The following is a 9,465-nucleotide window of genomic DNA, read 5'->3' as shown; positions in this document are numbered from 1 at the left end:
ACTAGATGGTGCCCAGCTACCACCAATGAACGTCCTGACAGGGAACACAACAGAGGGTCCCTGATGGAGCAGTAGAACGATGGGATGCAGAACTCAAATTCTAGTAAGAAGACCAGAGTTAATGGTCTGACTGAGACTGGAGGCACCCCGGAAAGCATGGCCCCTGGACTCTCTATCACCCCAGAACTAAAACAATTTCTGAGGCCTACTCTTCAGACAGCGATTGGACTGGACTGTAGGACATAAAGTGATACTTGTGAAGAATGTGCCTCTTAGTCAAGTAGATACAAGAGACCAAAAGGGCAGCTTCTGTCCAGAGGTGAGATGCGAAGGCAGAGAGAGTTAGGAACTGATTGAATGTTCATGGGGAATCAGGGGCGGAGGGGAGGAGTGTGCTGTTGCAGAATGGGGTGAGCGGTTGGGGTCTCATAACAATGTATGTAAAAAAAAAAAAAAAGATTTCTGCATGGGAGACTAACTCAAAATGTAAAGTTCGTTTAATTACAACAATAAAAGAAAAAAAAAGTAACTATTAAAGATCCCTTAGGAAGTCATTACATTAGATACTATCTTGTGAGAAGCCCAACACAGATGTTTTTCATCTATTGTGAGAAACTGATCACTGTTTGATTTTGTTGATTACCAGATAAAATAGCTGCCTAGCATTTAGGGGCCACTTCTCTCCATCTCCACTCTTACCACCCTAATCCTCTGGACTAAAATGTCTTCCCGGCAGTCTGTCTGTTTCCACCCTTGCTCACCTACAACTGGAGTAATCCCGCTTAAGCTTAAATCAAGTCACATCACTCCTCAGCTCAAAATCACCCAATGACTTCCATATCTCAGAATAAAATCCGAAGTCCTTCCTATGACTATGAAGGCTCTCCATGATGTGGTCCCTGGCTACCTCTACAATAATCATTTCTCATCATTCCTCTTCACTCCCTGCACTCCAGCCACACTGAGTACTTCTTCCACCATGCCAAACATACTTATGCCTCAGGGCTTTTGAACTTGCTGCTCTTTCTGCCGGTAACTTCTCTTCCCAGTTAGTCCCATGACTTGCTCCTTCATCTCATTCAGGTCATTCCTTAAAAGGAAGTTGGGCATAAAGTTTTCCCCCAGCACAGTATATAAAATAGCATCCTCTTCCATTTCCTGCCTCCCTTATCTTGATTTATGCTTCTTCATAACATTCATCACTACCTGGAATTGAGAATCTGTCCTGCTCACTAACATGTAATTTCCATGATGGCAGGACTTTCATCTGCTTTGTACTCTAGGATAATGACTGCCACATGCTACTCAATAAGTATGTGTCGAGTGAATGAAAAGGTGAGTGGATGGATAGATGAATGGATGTTTGGAGTAGAGTTTGCAGTGTCCAACCAAGATCCCCCTTTCAGGACCAAGGCATCCATTTCCCTAATTGTCAGGAGTATTGAGTGCTGTTGGCTTCCTGCTGGTCTCTCTCCAGCAATTGCCTTCAGCTGAAGGAAGGTACCTCACTCCTTGGGGCAGCCTGCACTCACTGACTGGTTGACTTGGAGATACCAAGGTCTGACCCTCTTGACTTCAAATTGAAACAATTCTAAAGTCTCCATTGCAAAGGCACCACAATTTAACTTCTCTTTGCAAATTTTGCTACCTCAGTCTCTACAGATGGAATCTCCAAGATTACTCCTCAAAAAATGTCCTGCCTGCAAACCTCTATCTCAGAGTCTGTTTCCAGGAGACCTAACCTAAGACAATGTGATACAAAAAAATACACATGTTGATACCCTAGAATTACATGCAGTTCGGAATTTGTTTAGACCATGAGAAGCATGTAGGTACTGAGAACATAGGAACTGAGTTGGAAGATTCAGATAGTCCGTATTTCCCTCACTCCAAAGTATTTGCTCACAAGTAGAAATGCCGAAAACACCACATGCACCGTCTGAACTCTCATGCTATTCTTTCCCATCCCTCTCTCTGTTTCCCTGTGTCTCCCTCTATTTCTCTCTCCACACAGCTTATATAATTGAGTTCAATTTTGTTAAATGCGGATATGATGCGGTACCACTCTGTTTACTTTGGTCCAAGAAAAGTATCTAACCCAAGGCATCCAGACCTGAGATTTGTCATATAGTCTGTAAGAAAAATCTCTCCCCAAAAAAGGAGTGAGCTGGACGCTAATCTTCCTGAACTCTGAAGTATTAATTGCAGAAAGGTCAGTGCAAACTGAAAAGATACACTGCGGCTTAGTTACCTAGTGCTGCTGCAACACAAATACCACGAAAAATACCAAAATAAACAGAAATTTATCTTCTCACATTTCTAGAGGCTAGAAGTCCAAAATTAGTGGCTTGGCCATCTCAGTTCCTTCTGGGAGTGTCTCTCTTAGTTTCTGGTATGTGCTAGTGATCCTTTTCATTCCTTGGTGTCTGTCTTCATCCTGTGTGTGACTCTATGTCTATTCTGTATTTTTATAACTCAGAGATGATTAGGTTTAGGGTCCACCTTACAATGATATGACCTTGTTAACATAACAAAAACTGTACTTCCAAACAGGATCATATTCACAGGTACAAGGGCCAGGAATTCAACACATATTTTGGGGGAACACTATTCAATCTGTAACATCCCAAGAGAAGCCAAGGGGCATTGAGTGAATTAAAGTTATGAATAAACTGAAACATTGGAAAGCAGAAAATATATGACAGAAGAAGGCTTTAAGATATACAATACAGAGTACAGGGTAGAGAAAGGCAGCTGTAATTATGAGAAAACAAAGAAGATATGAAAAGAGAAGCATAAATGGAGAGACTGAGGCTGCATTTTCCCAGTAAACCTATTACTTGAGGTTTATGGAGTTCTTTAAACCCCAGAACATCTTACTGACAAATTATTACAAAATAATAATGATCACCATTAAAGAACACTTACTATATCAGGCATCACAATCTCATAAATCCTCTGAACAACTTGAGAGAATTTACAGGTGAAGAAACTGAGTATTTAGAGAGAATGCCCAATACTAGGGAATTGGTTGAATACGTTATCAAAGGTCAAGTCAAAGTGACTGAACTGGTGCTGTGTGGATTGTGCTATTTTAAAGAACTTACCATATGGGATCAGAGTGTTAACAGCAACTCAAAACGTTACTTAGGAAGCTTAAGGGGAAGTCAGTTTATGTAACTGGGGGTGAACAAATCAGTAAACAAGGGTGAGAATGGCTGCACAATTCGAAGAATGTAATCAATGTCACTGTATCGTACATGTAGAAATTGCTGAATTGGTGTATATTTCGCTGTGTATATTTTCAACAGCAATAAATAAATAAATAAAGTGGCTGAACTGGGATTAAAAACTAGGCCATTTAGATTCTAAATCCCAAATCAGTCTAATTCTAAGCACCAGTTCATAGTAGTTGAGGTATGGTCTGCAGCAGTATATACCATATTTACCATCCATCAGAGAAAGATGGAGACTTAAGTAGAGAGTCCTAGATCATCATTAATTTCACAGTTTTGTTCTTGGCTCTGAATTGGAAGCCCCGAACTGATCCTCAGTGAATTCCCAAAGGCTGACACTTAGGAAAGATTTCCTCCCAGTGAACTTCTAGTCTGAAAGAATAATTAGACGACTTCAATACAGGTGAATCCTGAGGATATTTGACTGTCGATTTTTAAAGAGAACCAGACAAATGATTGCAAAGAAATGTCATCTTGTCACTTGCTCTGCTGGGCCATGTGGATAAACAGAACCCATCCCGCAGTGAGTTTCCTTTCTCTCATAGGCAATCCAAACATCCATTTACCTAATCATGCTTCTTTTCGTGCATGCATACATATATATATTTTACAACTGTGCCATCTGTGTTACCATAGTTATGGTCCTGTCAGCATTTCCATAAAAATTATAATAAATCTTTGTTTTCTGGGGTTCAGAAATAGCCTGTAAAAACTAGTTCTGGACTGAAACTCATTCCCAAAAGGTTCCAGCAAAGACACTAATAGATTTTGTTGGCAAATTAAGCAAATATCAATTTACTGGCAAGCTAAAGAAGTACAGAGGTTTACTATTTCCAGAGGCAAATATACATTCATAAAGGAGAAAAGAAACTGAATCCCAATATAACCCAGATTATAAACTTAACATTAATCTTAGTGTCTGTAGTCCATTCCTTTGATTAATCGAAAATGTTAAAGTCAGGTTAGGACTGTACAATCCACAGATGTTTCCTGGTTGCATTTGTTAGAGGATTTTTTTTTTTTTTTAATAACAAGCAACAGAAATGGGCAATGGCTACCTTAAACAGGAAGGAAATTTATCAAAGAGATTTAGAGGATCTCACAAGATCACGGAGAGGGGAAGAAGGGAGAGGGGATGCTGAAAATGAGGCTTGAAATAAACAGGATGCAGATCCAAACAGTCTTGGTAGCAGAGACTGCTTGATAGCACCATGTCTGAAATTAAGGGACTCAAACCCTTTCATCTTCCTCTGTGTCATTTCATTTTGGATTCAAAACTCTAGAAAAGTATATGGCTAGCCAAGTGGAAATCATATGCCTGCCTTGTTTCTACTGTGCCTGCTCCTTGGATCTACTACCATAGCGGTGGAAGAAAGCATCTAGCAACATCATTTAGAATTGCAAAGACAGAAAGAAAAAGAAGGAAGAAGGGAGGGGGGAAGGAGGAAGGAAGAAAGGAAGATGTATGTTTAATACTAGGCAATTGGTTGGATAAATTATGCTACAAATACGTGATGAAATATTATGTAATAGTTAAAAGCTATCATATAAGAAAAATATTTAATGATTTGGAAAGCTATGCTCAATATGTTGTTAGGTAACAAAGTAGGTTCCCAAACAGCATGTCCAATATAATCCCATTTTAGGAAGTAAAAATTAGTAAATCAATAAATATGTATGTGTGCTTAGAAAAAAATGGTGATAGAATTTTGTGTTATTTTTCTTTTCTTATTTTAGCCCATCTCTGTATTCTAAATTTTTAAAAATAGATTTAAAAGGTTGATAAAAAAACAAAAAGCAGTTTATAGTTTCAAAATCTCCTCCTGAATCTCTGAAATAAATACAACAAATTGTATCATTACCCTTTCCATAGATGGAGAAGCTGAGGTCCAGAGATAATACTCTTGAGTAGAACCACAAAGCAGAGCTAAGAGAGGAACCCAGTCTTAAAGTCTTAGTCTCAAAGACTTGGCTCTTGTCTCCTAACCCTCCCATTGCTGTCGAGTTGATTCTGACTCATAGAGACTCTATAGGACAGAGTAGAACTGCCCCAAAGAGTTTCCAAGGAGCGCCTGGTGGATTCGAACTGCCGACCTTTTGGTTAGCAGCCGTAGCACTTAACCAGTATGCCATCAGGGTTTCAGGGCTTCTAATCTTCTAGGGGAATGAAGTCACCTAGATGTGACTTCAGGGTAAAAGGTGGGGAGAAAGAAAACATTGCCAATGAATGGATTCCAACTCATAGCAACCCCACAGGACAGAGTAGAACTGCCCCACAGGGTTTCCAAAGAGCAGCTGGTGGATTCGAACTGCTGACCTTTGGTTAGAAGCCGAAGCTGTTAACCACTATGCCACCAGGGCACCAAAAGGTGGGAAGTCAACACTTTTTTTGTGAATCAGGCCAGCCTTCCTACTTTCTTTAGCTTTGAGCATTGTATTTGAAGTGCATCAGTTTGGGCTTTCTCTTCTCTTTTGTGAGAGAGGGTAATTAAAGTGATACTGGAAGTTCTGAGTGTTACATTGGAACTGCTGAATGTCATCTTTCACTTGCCATTTCAAAATCATCTCTGTGTCTTAAAGGTCACTACCGCTGGCTAAATGGCATTGATTTCCAGGCATTTACAGATGTACATGATGAGTCCTGAAAGGGCTTTCATGGTTTGAAGGGCCAAGCCAATGAGATTCAATTGGTAAATATCTCCTCTGAAAGATGAGGGCAGAGTCATTATGAGAGAAAATAACCCTGCAGCCGTGTGTCATCAGCCAGCTTGAAACGGAGCCATGCTTTTCTGAGATGAAGGCTGTTGCTGCAACATCCTCAAAGCCCAGCCTACCCACTCACAGCTTGGGGGCTGACATTTGCCTGACCCAGCCCTATGATGCCCTTGAGAAATGAGCTCCTGTGCGCAGCCCCTCCCTCCGCGTGCCAAGTGACTGGTGCTCCATAATAGGAAAGCAAATTAGGCTTAGTGGTCTGTAGGGGGTGGGGCTGAGGCCCAGGGTTGATGGATGCTGTTTCTCACTGTGAATTCAGAAAGCGTAGAAAGAGCAGTCAGGTTTAATTTAAATGCTTTTAATTTAAGGTCTTTCTGTCAATGCCAAGGGCTAATGGCAATTTCGGATTTCAGGAGGTCAGTTGAGCCATGAACCTGCCTTTTCCTAGCATCAAAAGCCACAGTATCAAATCAGCAGTGAGTCTGTCTCACGCTGGACATGGGCCTTTGTTCCATGCCCCCCACCCCCACCATGCCCACAATCAAGCATTTGTTGAGAGCCTTAGCTTAGGCTGTGTTTGAGGGCATGGTGACATCAATACCAAGGAAGGGACCAAATTGAAAGCCCAAGCAAGTTAGTTTGAAAATCCCCCTACCCGACACGTATGCCAAATTAATCCAAAGAAATCTGTATTCGGTAGAGATGACTCATGTCTACTGTGTGGGTTTCTATTGCTTGCTCTTTTCCTTGGCATTTAGGTAAGTGTTAGATATCCTGGATTCTTTCCTATGGAATGTCAACTTTCTGAGAGGAGTAAAGGAGCATTGGATTTAGTATCAGACACAGCTGAACTTCAATACCAACTCCACACTTAGCAGCCATGTTGCCTCAGAAAAGTTATCTCATCTAGTGGTTCTAGGTTATCTAATCTCATGGTTCTAGATTAGATAAGTGATGGTCCCTGAGATCTTGTTAGGGGTATGTGAGGTCAAAACTATTTTCATAATACTAAGAAACTATTGTCTTGTTCGTTCTCATTCTCTCAATAGTGTACAGTGGAGTTTTCCAGAGACTACAAGACTTGTCATGTTGTCATCACTCTCATGCCTAATAGTGTGTTTGCTTGTGTGTTCTTGTGTTTTTAAATTTCTTTTTAATTCTAATAAGGTAAATATTGATGGAAATAACCCACATAAGCAGAAGATCTTTGAGATCCTCAGTAAGTTTTAAGAGTGTTTGAGAACTGCTGGCCTAATCTCTTTGTGTCTCTGTTTCCCAATGTACTAACAGGCTGTTGTGATGACTAATTTATATGAAGTACATGGCATTGATGAGGCAATGGTGGCTTGGTGGTAAAATCCTCACCTTTCAGGCAGAAGACAAAGGTTTGATTCCCAGCCAATGCATCTCTGCACAGCTACCACCCATCTGTCAGTGGAGACTTGTATGTGGCTATGATTCTGAACAGGTTTTAGCAGAGCTTCCAGACTAAGACAGACTAGGAAGAAAGGCCTGGCAGTCTACTTCCAAAAACCAGCCAATGAAAATCCTTTGGATCACAGTAGTCTCATCCTCAGTGATCATGGGGATAGTGTAGGGCTGGGCAGTATTTTATTCCATTGTGCACGGGGTCACCATGAGTTGGAAGCCAACTCAACAGCAGCTAACAACAATAATACATGGAATTGAGAGCAATGCCCCCAAATTCAAATATAGTCATTGCCCCAGCTTGATGTGGGCACTCAGCTTTACCCTTTATGGGAATGAGTTTCATGCCTGCCTAGAACCACCCGTTGCCCCCTCCACCCACCTCAAAGATGTCAGGTCCTTGACAATCTCAGATTGAGTGCTCCTGGGCCTTCTCCTTTTATCAAACTTCCTGCCTTAACTTCCCATCACTGGCTTCTCTGTGTGTGTATGCTTTATATAGATATTAGGTTCATTGTACTTTATTCGAGTGCATTTATCTGGCAGAAGACCACAACCCCGTAGGGTGGAGGCAGTGTCTTTCTTGAAGTAAGTGGTCAATCCTGGTGTGAATCATGTCAAGAAGTGAAAGGTTCTTAGACAGCAACCACGTCTTGGAATGGAACCCCTCAGTGTCTCTCTGCATCTCATTCTGTTGGGCTTGGACTGTGAAGAATGAAGGTGGATTTGAAATGGCTCCTAGAAGTGGAGGATGATGGCCTCTGGCACTGGAGAGAGGTCTGGAGCCTGGCAGAAAGGACCCCCACAGTGGCAGGTTTCTTCGTGCCTGTTAATCCCCGAGTCCTCTGTTCTCAGAAGCTTACTGGTTCTTTGGGGAAATACATCCTTTCATTTTGGAGATCCTGGTATACTCATGTTCTCTACAAGCAGTCAATTCTGACATTCTTGTTTTGGAGGAAATAAAACAGGAAGCATTTGTTGGCAGGAAATAACTCCAGAAACAGTGGGAACAGAGAAGTTTGGATTGAACAGTTATCTCTCATTGATTAGATGTGGGAGTGAGGGAAAGGGAGAAACTGAGGGTAATTCCAAGGATTCAACTTGGAAGACTGTTGAATAGAGAGATCATTAATTGAGACAGAGTACAGTGGAAGGAGAGCTGGATTGGGAGGGAAGACGGAGAGAAGACAGAAATTCGGGTATAGAACTCGGGCTAGAGGTCACTCTGAATGTCACAAAATGGCAGCTGAATCCAGGAGGGACTGACTGTGCTATGCCTTGGAGATGTTCCTGAAGCAAGCATAGCAGAGCTTGCAGCTGGAACAATGAAGCCAGCAGAAATAGCAGTAATCTGTTTTGTAAGATTCTCCAGAGCCCCTGTTGCTGATTCTTAAGGATGACTGTCTTTCTTGCCTGTCTTTCTGGTCCCTGACTTGGTTTCCCTCTTGGACTTAAGATCTGCTTTTGTACCCAAAACCTTGAATCTCTCGTTCTGCTCACCAAGTCATCCCTCTTCCCAGATTTTGCCTTCTTCAATCTACTGGAAATGCTTGGCACATCCAAAGCAAATATTCCATGGTTGACCCTATTGCTCAGTTCAACACTCACCCTCATTCTTTTTGCACACTCCTAATACAATCCTAGGAAATCCTTAATTCTTCCTTTGCTGAGTTCCTTTGTCAGAAGCTGAGGGAGAGGAGAGATCACACAGGTAGAACATGTAGAGCAAGAAGACAGAAGGATTCCAAGAGAGTACTAACATTAAAGCAGTCATTAGAAAACTTCAAAAACTCTTCTTTCTTCTATGATGCACATAGAAATAGCTAATTTGGGGGAGATCCTGTGTCTCTTTGGTTAATTTCTCTTAGAGCCAGATCTCTCACTTTTTAAATGATTCAATTCGTTACAGCAAATGTTATCCCACCTAAAAGTCATATGTAAGAACAAAAACAATGCCAACAAAAATATCTGCAAACTTCACAATGGCTTGCTTCTTTCTAACAATTCTTTAAATAATCTCCTATATCTTAAGAGTATAGGTGGTTCCTTATAATTTACTATGGATTGAAATTTGTTTCTCACTAAA

This window comes from Trichechus manatus, unplaced genomic scaffold (assembly GCF_000243295.1).
Source record: "Trichechus manatus latirostris isolate Lorelei unplaced genomic scaffold, TriManLat1.0 scaffold00042, whole genome shotgun sequence".
Taxonomy (NCBI): Eukaryota; Metazoa; Chordata; class Mammalia; order Sirenia; family Trichechidae; genus Trichechus; species Trichechus manatus.
The sequence above is the reverse complement of the archived record's forward strand: the minus strand, read 5'-3'. Positions refer to the sequence as shown.